Here is a 12,216-nt window from a genome sequence, read left to right on the forward strand (position 1 = left end):
CTGCGACGTCCACGGAGGCAGGCGCGGGGCCTGCTGCGACGTCCACGGAGGCAGGCGCGGGGCCTGCTGCGACGTCCACGGAGGCAGGCGCGGGGCCTGCTGCGACGTCCACGGAGGCAGGCGCGGGGCCTGCTGCGACGTCCACGGAGGCAGGCGCGGGGCCTGCTGCGACGTCCACGGAGGCAGGCGCGGGGCCTGCTGCGACGTCCACGGAGGCAGGCGCGGGGCCTGCTGCGACGTCCACGGAGGCAGGCGCGGGGCCTGCTGCGACGTCCACGGAGGCAGGCGCGGGGCCTGCTGCGACGTCCACGGAGGCAGGCGCGGGGCCTGCTGCGACGTCCACGGAGGCAGGCGCGGGGCCTGCTGCGACGTCCACGGAGGCAGGCGCGGGGCCTGCTGCGACGTCCACGGAGGCAGGCGCGGGGCCTGCTGCGACGTCCACGGAGGCAGGCGCGGGGCCTGCTGCGACGTCCACGGAGGCAGGCGCGGGGCCTGCTGCGACGTCCACGGAGGCAGGCGCGGGGCCTGCTGCGACGTCCACGGAGGCAGGCGCGGGGCCTGCTGCGACGTCCACGGAGGCAGGCGCGGGGCCTGCTGCGACGTCCACGGAGGCAGGCGCGGGGCCTGCTGCGACGTCCACGGAGGCAGGCGCGGGGCCTGCTGCGACGTCCACGGAGGCAGGCGCGGGGCCTGCTGCGACGTCCACGGAGGCAGGCGCGGGGCCTGCTGCGACGTCCACGGAGGCAGGCGCGGGGCCTGCTGCGACGTCCACGGAGGCAGGCGCGGGGCCTGCTGCGACGTCCACGGAGACTGGCGGCGGGTCCGGAGGCGCGGCGACTGGCGGCGGGTCCGGAGGCGCGGCGACTGGCGGCGGGTCCGGAGGCGCGGCGACTGGCGGCGGGTCCGGAGGCGCGGCGACTGGCGGCGGGTCCGGAGGCGCAGGCGTGCCGCGGCCACGGGATCAGAAGTGCCGCGGGGTGCGGCCACGGGATCAGAAGTGCCGCGGGGTGCGGCCACGGGATCAAGCCTTCGGGCTGGGGGCCTCTGCTCCAACCTGGAGGAACACACAGATACTGGACCCACTCGGCCGTTCCCAATGCTCACTCGAGCGATTGGCAGCTCGCAGTGACGCTTGCGAACGAGCCGTGTACCAAAAAACGGGTCATCTGAATGCTCCTGCCGTCTGACACCGTCTTGCACTGCAGGTCGCTCCTCCCTGCAGTGGCGCTCAAGACGGGCAGACCCAAGGCGCTTACCTGAGCTCTCGTCGCCCGGACACAAGGCGGGAAGGCCCTCCGCTTTCTTGCGGGACCGACGAGACGCTCGTGTTCCCTCAGCGCCAGGGGATTTGCTGTCTCCGGCTTGGTGGCGTTGGGACACAGCGAACTCGGGCTGCTTTAAAACAGCCGGAGTTTCGTCCCAACGGAACAACCACATGCCGGAGTCTCGCTTACCTGCTGCGTCCTGTGGTGGCCAGTCTTTCTGTAAGGGGGAGCGAGGAGGCGGACGCATACGCGGAGATAAGCGAGATTTATTACGGGCAAATCCAGGGTCGTAGTCAGAACAGTCCAGGGTCAATGAGCCGACACGGACAGATCGAGGGTAAGACATGACGAAAACAACCAGAACCAACACAAACAAAGACCAGGTACAACGATACAAAGATACAATACAAAAGGTACAAAGACTGGCAAACGCAAAGGGCAAACACAGGGCTTAAATACATGGAACAATGAGGGACAGGTGAAAACAATCAGGGGCGGAGTTACAAACCAAAACAAGAACACATGGACAGGACTGGGAGGAGCCAACCGTGACACCCACGGCTAGAGCTAGAGAAGATTATCTCCTCTGCAAATTGCACAACCTGCACACTCGATGCAATTCCCTCAAAATTACTCAAAGAAGTACTGCCGGTTATTATAAACCCTCTTTTAACTGTAGTAAACTCGTCCCTCAGTCTGGGCCATGTACCCAAAGCTTTTAAACTAGCAGTTATCAAACCCCTGATCAAGAAACCAAATCTTGATGTCGCTGTTTTGTCTAATTACAGGCCTGTTTCTAACTTACCATTTATATCGAAGATCTTAGAAAAAGCTGTGGCCCAACAGCTTAGTTCATATCTACATAAGAACCATATATATGAAAAAGTCCCATCTGGATTCATGTCTCATCACAGCACTGAGACAGCTCTAGTTAAGATAACTAATGATCTTCTTCTTGCTTCTGATCAAGGCTACGTATCCCTGTTAGTGCTACTTGACCTCAGCTCAGCTTTCGATACAATAGACCACAATATTCTCCTAGAAAGGTTAGAAAACATGGTTGGAGCCACAGGGACAGCCCTATCATGGTTCCAGTCTTACCTATCAGAACGTTATCAGTTCGTCAGTGTAAACAATTTATCTCCCAATTATTCAAAAGTAAGATTTGGAGTACCGCAAGGCTCTATTTTAGGACCATTATTATTTACACTATACATGTTACTGTTAGGTACAGTTATAAGTAACCATGGCATAAACTTTCATTGTTACGCAGACGATATGCAACTGTACATATCAGCCAAACCTGATGACAATTGCAGATTAAAGAAAATAGAGGACTGTGTAAAAGACGTGAAATACTGGATATTATGGAATTTCCTCCTACTAAACAGTAACAAAACACAGGTTCTCCTTCTGGGTCCTAAATTGACAAGAAATAAACTACCAGATTTAATTTTAAATCTTGCCGACTTTCCAGTTACACCTGGCTCAGCAGCAAGAAATCTTGACATCATAATTGATTCAGATTTATCATTCGATCAACACATAGGCAGCATCACTAGAACAGCTTTTCTACATCTTCGCAACATTGCCAAGATAAGAAATGCCCTATCCCTGCGTGATGCAGAAACACTAGTACATGCCTTTATTACTTCCAGGCTAGACTATTGTAACGCGCTACTGTCAGGATGTACGAGCAGGAATCTAAGCAAACTTCAACTTAGTCCAAAACGCTGCAGCCAGGGTCCTCACTAAAACTAGAAAATTTGAACATATCATTCCAGTGCTATGATCACTTCATCAATTCATCAATTCCGTATTGATTATAAAATTCTTTTATTGATGTATAAAGCCCTACATGGGCTCACTCCTGAGTACCTGCAAGACCTTATTTGCCATTACAAGCAATCACGACTACTCAGATCCCAGAGTGCTGGCTTATTAATAGTTCCTAGAATTCATAAGGCTGCAGCTGAGGGAAGAACTTTTTCTTATAAAGCTCCCAAACTCTGGAATGATCGTCCAGAAAATGTTTGGGACTCCGACACAGTCTCAATCTTTAAAACTAGGCTGAAAACTCACTTGTTCAGTTTAGCTTTTGGTAATGTTAGGTAATGTTCCCCCTTAGATAAAGGCAACGGATCCAGGGGTCCATGGACACAGGGAATTATAGTAAACTGAGACGCTGGTGCTGTCGTCCCGCTGCTCGCACGCGGTCACTCAGGTTTGTGGATGGTGGAGCAGAGGGATGCCAAACTGTTTCAGAGTGCTCTCGTGTCTGTGTGTCCTTCTGGTTCTTTCATTTTAGTTAAGCTTTCATAGTCAGATCTGCCGGAGTCATTAGCCACACTCTGGAATGTTGTTCACATTCCCTGTTTTACGTACAAACAGACAGAATAAAACTAATTCCCTCTCCCTGCCTTTTTTCCGAGTATACAACCGCCACCTACCTTGGACTAGCTTCCCACCCTACACAGATGTTTTCATAGACTCCTGGCTATTACTACTATTAATACTACTGCTATTAATATTAGTAGTATAATCACTTGTAGGTAGTTTGACCAGAGGAGGATGGGTCCCCCCTGGTGAGCCTCCCAAGGTTTCTTCCTCAGTTCTGAGGGAGTTTTTCCCACCGGGGGTTTTACATTCTTGTTAAAACTTTGTCTTTTCTGGAATTCTGTGAAGCTGCTTTGTGACAACATCTGTTGTAAAAAGCGCTACAAATAAATTTGATTTGATTTGATTCAGTAGCAATGAATGAAGAATACTGCACTGTTGTGTATTTTGCTTCTAAACTGTTAGACGGCCGTTTAGTGATATCCTCAGTGCGTTTAGAGGAAAAATGGCTACTAAATGCACAAGAAACGCATTACAGGAGGATACAAGAAAAATAATTTCAGTCAAACCTTTTTATTCAAAACAAACAAGAATCCAAAAATACTAAACTTTGAGTTTACACTGACATACTGCCGAATTCAAATGAATGATCATGAAATCTGAAATACAATTTGTATGAGACCGCTTATACATTATATTTCCAAAAGTATTGGTCGTCTGGCTTCACACGCATATGAAATTGAGTAGCATCCCATTCTTAATCCATAGGGTTTAATGTGATGTCGGCCCACCCTTTGCAGCTATAACAGCTTCGACTCTTCTGGAAAGGCTTTCCGCAAGGTTAGGAGTGTGTTTATGGGAATTTTTGACCGTCCAGAAGCACATTTGTGATGTCAGACACTGATGTTGGACGAGAAGGCCTGGCTCACAGTCTCCGCTCTAATTCATCCCAAATGTGTTCTGTCGGGTTGAGGTCAGGACTCTGAGCAGGCCAGTCAAGTTCTTCCACACCAAACTCGCTCATCCATGTCTTTATGGACCTGCTTTGTGCACTGGTGAGCAGTCATGTTGGAACAGGAAGGGGCCATCCCCAAACTGTTCCCACAAAGTTGGGAGCATGAAATTGTCCAAAATCTCTTGGTGCTGAAGCATTAAGAGTTCCTTTCACTGGAACTAAGGGGCCGAGCCCAACTCCTGAAAAACAACCCCACCCCATAATCACCCCTCCACCAAACTTTACACTTGGCACAATGCAGTCAGACAAGTACTGTTCTCCTGGCAACCACCAAACCCAGACTTGTGTTGCCAGCTATTTAGACATTAATGGCTGTGTGTTGAGTTCCTTTCAGAGGACAGTATATCTATACTGCTATACAAGCTACACACTGAGCACTTTAACTTATATCCAAGTTTCATTTGTATAGTTTTGTATTATATTTGCAGAAATGTGAGGGGTGCACTCACTTTTGTGAGATACTTGTATGTCTTACATTAGTGATTTAATAAAAAGACTTTAGAAATGGACACTTCAGGCCCGTAGCCAGCATTGTGATGGGGGGGGATCTTTTTCCCCCAAAAGTGGACTTCATTTGGCTCTCTACTCCAATGCCCCCTAAATACACGAGCACACTTCAAACCTTTTAATTTAGACATATTTTATTCATTATAAGTTTGTTGTGAGTCTGTTGTTGCTGTCCTTATTTGTTCGTCTGTTGCTCCCCACTGTTAACATAAATTTGATATAAATGTAAGTGTTACTCAAACTTCCTACATCTGTGATGTGACTTCATTGTCTGTCTCTGTTGCTCACCTCAGTTGTCTGTTGCTTTGTTCCATTGTCTCTGTTGCTGCCCTCCATTGTCTGTCTCTGATGTTGCTGTCCTTTATTGCCTGTCTCTCTACTGTTAACATGAATAGATAAGAATTACTTCATGAGGTACACTATCGGTATGGTCATTAAAACTTAAACATGAATTAATAATGATATAAATTGAAGTGTTCCGTCTTATTCAAATCTTCCTACAACTGTGCTGGGACTTCATTGTCTCTCTCTGTTGCTCACCTAGGTCTGTTGTTGCTCTCCCTCCTCTGTATCTCTGTTGCTGTCTGTCTCTGTTGCTTTTCTTCATTGTCTGTCTATTTTTCCTCTCCATCTTTTGTATCTCGCCTTCTTTTTCTTTATTTTTTAATTGGGTCTTGCCTTCACTGTCTGTCTGTTTTTCCTCTCCTTTAGGGTCATTTTACGGGAAATCGGACACTTTGGAACTCAACCGACACAGATTTTCATCAAACTTTGTGTGCCTTTTTAGTGGCAATGTAGAACCCCAGAACTGCATTTGCATGAATCTGCCACTAATATAAAGGGAGAAATGGACTAAGAATGTTTTAAGTAAGAGGGTAGGGCACTACACATTCAACCTTGATTGTGTCAATTTAAATTACAAACAGATGGTTTTGATGCTGTTTGAAAGCTCTTTTCTGGCTCTACAGAGTACACAAACAACATTGAACTCAACAGTTAGGCCCTTTTTAGTGGCAAGGTAGAACTCCAAAACTGCATCTGCATGAGTCTGGCACTAATATTTCAGAGGTTGTTCATGACATTGCAGGCTATGTGTGGAAAAGATACTGACCATTTTAAAATAGTTTTTTTAATATTCAGATTTTAGTATTTTAATATCATTTATACTCGGCTAACTGTTGAGACTGTTGGTTTCTGTGTGTATAAAAACGTAACATGTCAAAACGAAAGAAGCGCAAAGCAAGAGCACCAATCAGGGCACAGCGGTCACTTTGTTTAGAGCTGGTTTTGCCCTGTTGGTCATACCGACCCAGTGCAGCACACGGTTCAACGTCAGAGCAGCAGCGTAAAGTTTTTGGGAGAGTCTGTTCAACATAAATAATGAACTAACCTGACTTTGTGTAAATAGATCACAATATAGAAATATGTCCACATATGCAGTCGTGACTGACGCGGCTTTTTTCTGAATTTATACAAACACCATTTGATTTTATAGTAAATTAGTTTGGGCTGGTTTATGTTTATGAACAGAGACCTACAGATCAACATAGTAAAGGAGCTCATTTGTGATCCTGAGTTTAAAGCCAGTTTTTATTAAACTTAAACTCGGAACTAAGTTGTAAACAAATCTTAAACTGAAACTTTGTTTGTGTGTAAAAAGTGATTTCAGAGCCACTCGGTTCTCCCTGATGGAAACTGTTTACCTTCAGTGTTTTGTGTCACAGTAATGCACATTGTGATGTGGCTGATAGCTTTTGATGAAATAGCCGCCAACAGAAAATATGATAAAATACACAGTTTTTATTTAATTTATGAAGTTATTATTAATAATAATAATCGACATCAACAAGTAATCCGCCAGGAAATGTAGTTCCTTTAGAGTGCAGTATCGTAGCACCCCTGGACGCTGAATGAGGAGAACGTTCGGTGTATCGCTGTATATTATACTAACTCCTTGTTCTATATTAATGAACATAGGATAATACAGCACTGTTTAAGGCAAAAACCTTGTTTTGTAAGTGCTACGTGATTCGTATTGAGCACCAATCTAACAGCACCCTCTTCTCATACTGGGGCTGAAACGGCTCCCTACTCCTTACATAGTGCACGTAGAAGTGTAAATACTGGATCCTGCAGCCGAACAGAGCAAAATACAGCTAAGAAACAGTGAATTGGGACCAAGTCACGTCCACACTCGATAAATGATGCACTGTTTGGCTGTAAAGGCAGGAATTTTTTAAACTCCCCTAGGACACTATGTAGGGGACATGGAGCCATTTGGGACGCAGCCTGGATTTGACGCGACTTCTGACTAAAACATGGACATTTGAAGCGTGTAAGACATTCAAGTGACATTTTAGACGTATATATTGCCGTTTTACAGAATCGTATCGTGAGCGCTTTAATTCAAGCCTGTGATGTTTGAGTCAAAGATTCGTCAATCCATTAAAAGCAGAGGGTTTTTAGTGCCGTGGCGCAGTGATACAGAATTCAATGAAAAGGTAAAGCCCAAAATCACCACATTAAAGGTCAAAAATGTTATTTTTCTGATCATTTAAATGCTAATTTTAACAATTTTATTTGAAGTTAAAGCACAAATCCCTTCCCTTTGTCAGAAAACAGGCTTATATTATTGGTAAAAAGACAGGCACGTTGAGCTTCCAGCTGGTGGCGCCAGTTCTGTTAGTGAGGTTCTCCATCCACCGTAAGGAGGAGAAGAAGATGCTGCAGCGGAGAGCAGCGCTGCTGATGGAGGGACAGAGACAGGAGCTGCGCTCATAAAGGTAGACTGACCGCTCTGGACCTCCCCCACCGTCTGACCAGGGTTTGGAGAGAGGTTCTCCTGAAAAGCAGAGTCTAGAACATGTGCTCCAGCTCAGCACCAGCCCTCGCGTAGGCTTAGCTCGGTGGGCTAATGTTAGCTCTTCACACTGGCTTTCTGATTATTGGTTATTGATAATCCTTTACTTATTTAGAGCCATGGGTTCTATATAGAACCATGTCATGATGAAATGGCTCTTCAGATTGATGGAGAATGTGTTGTATATGGTTCTAGGTAGCACCAAGACTTGTTCTGCTGATATGTACAAGCTTGACAACAGTATCAGAACCTGTTTTGGTTCTATACAGAACCATACACAACACATTCTCCATCAGTCTGAGGAACCATTTTGCCAGGTAAAGAACCAGGCATGAAGTGGTTCTATATAGAACTCATGGTTCTAAATAAACAGATGCATTGGCTTCACTAAAGAATCCTTGAATGTGGGAAACGGACAGGGTTTAAGGTGATTGTGATGAAGTATGTCACAGTCTGGCTTTCTGAGTCTATCACAGGGGATCATCGGTGCTTTAAAAACGGTCCCAAACCGAGTTTTTAATCTCAAATATTTTAAAAATGGTCCTGTTTGTTCCACACAGTGTATAAAGTGTGGTATAGAAATAATGAGATTCATAGTTTAATCATCAGGACTGAAGTTTTACACCCTTACACCATATTTCCAAAAGTATTCACTTGTCTGGCTTCACACGCATATGAACCTGAGTGACATCCCATTCTTCCACTCTTCTGGGAAGGCTTTCCACAAGGATTAGGAGTGTGTTTATGGTCATTTTTGACCGTTCTTCCAGAAGAGCATTTGTGAGGTCAGACACTGATGTTGGACGAGAAGGGCTGGCTCTCAGGTATCTGTGCTGAAGCATTAACAGTTCCTTTCACTGGAACTAAGGGGCCGAGCCCAACTCCTGAAAAACACCCCCACACCATAATCCCCCCTCCACCAAACTTAACACTCGGCACAATGCAGTCAGACAAGTACCGTTCTCCTGGCAACCACCAAACCCAGACTCATCCATTGGATTGCCAGACGGAGAAGCGTGATTGGTCACTCCAGAGAACACGTCTCCGCTGCTCTAGAGTCCAGTGGTGGCGCTTCACACCACTGCATTCCACGCTTTGCATTGCGCTTGGTGATGTAAGGCTTGGATGCAGCTGCTCGGCCATGGAAACCCATTCCATGAAGCTCTCTACGCTGTTCTTGAGCTGATCTGAAGGCCACATGAAGTTTGGAGGTCTGCAGTGATTGACTCTACATAAAGTCGGTGACCTCTGCGCACTATGCGCCTCAGCATCCGCTGACCCCGCTCTGTCATTTTACGTGGCCGACTACTTCATGGCTGAGTTGTTGTCATTCCCAATCGCTTCCACTTTGTTATAATCCCACTGACAATTGACTGTGGAATATTTAGTAGTGAGGAAATTTCACGACTGGACTTGTTGCACAGGTGGCGTCCGATCACGGTACCATGCTGGAATTCACTGAGCTCCTGAGAGGGACCCATTCTTTCACTAATGTCTGTAGAAGCAAACTGCAGGCCTAGGGGCTTGGGTTTATACACCTGTGGCCATGGAAGTGATTGGATCACCTGAATGAAATGATGTGTGTGTATGTATGTGTGTATAGATATATATATAGATATAGATAGATAGATAGATAGATAGATAGATAGATAGATAGGCAGAAAGAGTCTGTTTGTTTATTTTTGTTGTGTTTGCTGGTTTTATGTTGTGGGTGTTGCTTTGTTTTGGGTAGTGAGGTCAGTAAAGTGGGCTGAGTGCTAACCAGAAAGAGGAAGTGAATGGCCGGTGGTGAAACCTCAGCTTGTGCTCTATTTTCTGTCTGTTCTGATACACTGTAAAAAGTGGCTTGTCAGATCTAAAAAAAAAACACATCATGTGGTAACAAGTTGAGTAAAACTAGTTAATTTACTTCTTACCACATGAACTTTTTTCATATGTAGGTCTGACATTTCATTTTTTGCGGTGTAAAAGAGCGTTTTCTCAGCAGTTCTGTACAAAGTTGAATGTGCTGACAACAAAATCACACAAAAATCATCAATGGAGTCCTGGATTTGGAGTCACACACAAAATTAAAGTGGAAAAACACACTACAGGCTGATCCAACTTTGATGTAATGTCCTTAAAACAAGTCAAAATGAGGCTCAGTATTGTGTGTGGCCTCCACGTGCCTGTATGACCTCCCTACAACACCTGGGCATGCTTCTGATGAGGTGGCGCCAACTCCTCGACAGTCTGTGGTGCAATGTGGCGTTGGTAGATGGAGCGAGACATGATGTCCCAGATGTGTTCAGTCGGATTCAGTTCTGGGGAACGGGCGGGCCAGTCCATAGCTTCAATGCCTTCATCTTGCAGGAACTGCTGACACACTCCAGCCACATGAGGTCTAGCATTGTCCTGCATTAAGAGGAACCCAGGGCTGACCGCACCAGCATATGGTCTCACAAGGGGTCTGAGGATCTCATCTCGGTACCTAATGGCAGTCAGGCTACCTCTGGCAAGCACATGGAGGGCTGTGCAGCCCTCCATAGAAATGCCACCCCACATCATTACTGACCCACTGCCAAACCGGTCATGCTGAAGGATCTTGCAGGCAGCAGATTGCTCTCCACGGCGTCTCCAGACTCTGTCACGTCTGTCACATGTGCTCAGTGTGAACCTGCTTTCATCTGTGAAGAGCACAGGGCGCCAGTGGCGAATTTGCCAATTCTGGTGTTCTCTGGCAAATGCCAAGCGTCCTGCACGGTGTTGGGCTGTGAGCACAACCCCCATCTGTGGACGTCGGGCCCTCATACCATCCTCATGGAGTTGGTTTCTAACCGTTTGTGCAGACACATGCACATTTGTGGCCTGCTGGAGGTCATTTTGCAGGGTTCTGGCAGTGCTCCTCCTGTTCCTCCTTGCACAAAGGTGGAGGTAGCGTTCCTGCTGCTGGGTTGTTGCCCTCCTACGGCCTCCTCCACATCTCCTGGTTTACTGGCCTGTCTCCTGGTAGCGCCTCCAGCCTCTGGACACTACGCTGACAGACACAGCAAACCTTCTTGCCACAGCTCGCACTGATGTGCCATCCTGGATGAGCTGCACGACCTGAGCCACTTGTGTGGGTTGTAGAGTCCGTCTCATGCTACCACGAGTGTGAAAGCACCACCAACATTCAAAAGTGACCAAAACATCAGCCAGAAAGCAGAAAGGTACTGAGAAGTGGTCTGTGGTCCCCACCTGCAGAACCACTCCTTTATTGAGAGTTTCTTGCTAATTGCCAATAATTTCCACCTGTTGTCTATTCCATTTGCACAACAGCTGTGAAATTGATTGTCAAATTGAAAGTGAAATTGAAAGTCGTAAATTGTGTCAGACCGAAAGAACAGAGCGTCACGTGGCTCATCCAGAGGTAAACAACCACAACCGCCAACGAACGCCAGTTGCTCTCGGATTGGCTTCATCTTCACCAGCATCACAGGAACGTCATCAAAGCTGGGCTCATCACCCAGAATGTTAAAACCATAAAAAGGGCGTGGTCACTTCTTTTGTTTGCGTCCTCGGATTCTTTATCTCGGCCTCTCGTTCTCCTGCGGCCGCGTTCAGACATTTCTTTGCATCTCTTTGCAACGAGTCTCTTCTAATCTTCAAACATCAGCCTACATGTTTGAGTCTCAGCAGCAAGAAATGATGACGAATGTCGAGTTGGATTGACGTAAAAGCCGCATGAATTCCAATCTGGCTTTTCAGACCAATTCGCATGGCTGCAGATCAGATACGGATCGGATTTTAGTGTCAGTGTCATATGTGAAGAAACAGATCAGATTTGGGCCACTTTTACCTGCTGTGTGAATAAAGCCTAAGTATCCACAGCTTGTTAGTCAAGATGGCCAGTTTGGCCATTTTAGACATGGCTTTAATAAAAGGTAGTTGTCTTTGCTTAAAAGACATTTAAATTGTCGTAGTTATTTATATGACAGTTAATCGTCAGCTGAGTCTGAGGGATATAATGCTATACCTACTGCTTTAACTCTATAAATAACGTGTTGTTGCTGTCTGAAGAAAGCCTCATATATCCATACCTCAATTTGGAAATGCTTAGTGGTCTTTACATTGTTTGTAAATTTCATGATGAATGGACCAAAAGAAATGACCCAAAATGACTCTGGTTCCATTGACTTACATTGAAAGTAAAGTAGGGTTTCTCCTTCTCCTGTGAAGTTACCGTTTTGGAGATTTTGGAGGTTTTCTTCCAA

General features: G+C 46.5%; 1 protein-coding gene across 1 annotated transcript in view; it reads left to right on the forward strand.

The window, feature by feature from the left end:
• Positions 1-12,216, forward strand: part of LOC108440594 (zinc finger protein 658B-like) — a 30,926-nt gene that overhangs the window by 13,709 nt on the left and 5,001 nt on the right. The window lies entirely within an intron of this gene.

This window comes from Pygocentrus nattereri, chromosome 7 (genome assembly GCF_015220715.1).
Source record: "Pygocentrus nattereri isolate fPygNat1 chromosome 7, fPygNat1.pri, whole genome shotgun sequence".
NCBI classification, from domain to species: Eukaryota; Metazoa; Chordata; class Actinopteri; order Characiformes; family Serrasalmidae; genus Pygocentrus; species Pygocentrus nattereri.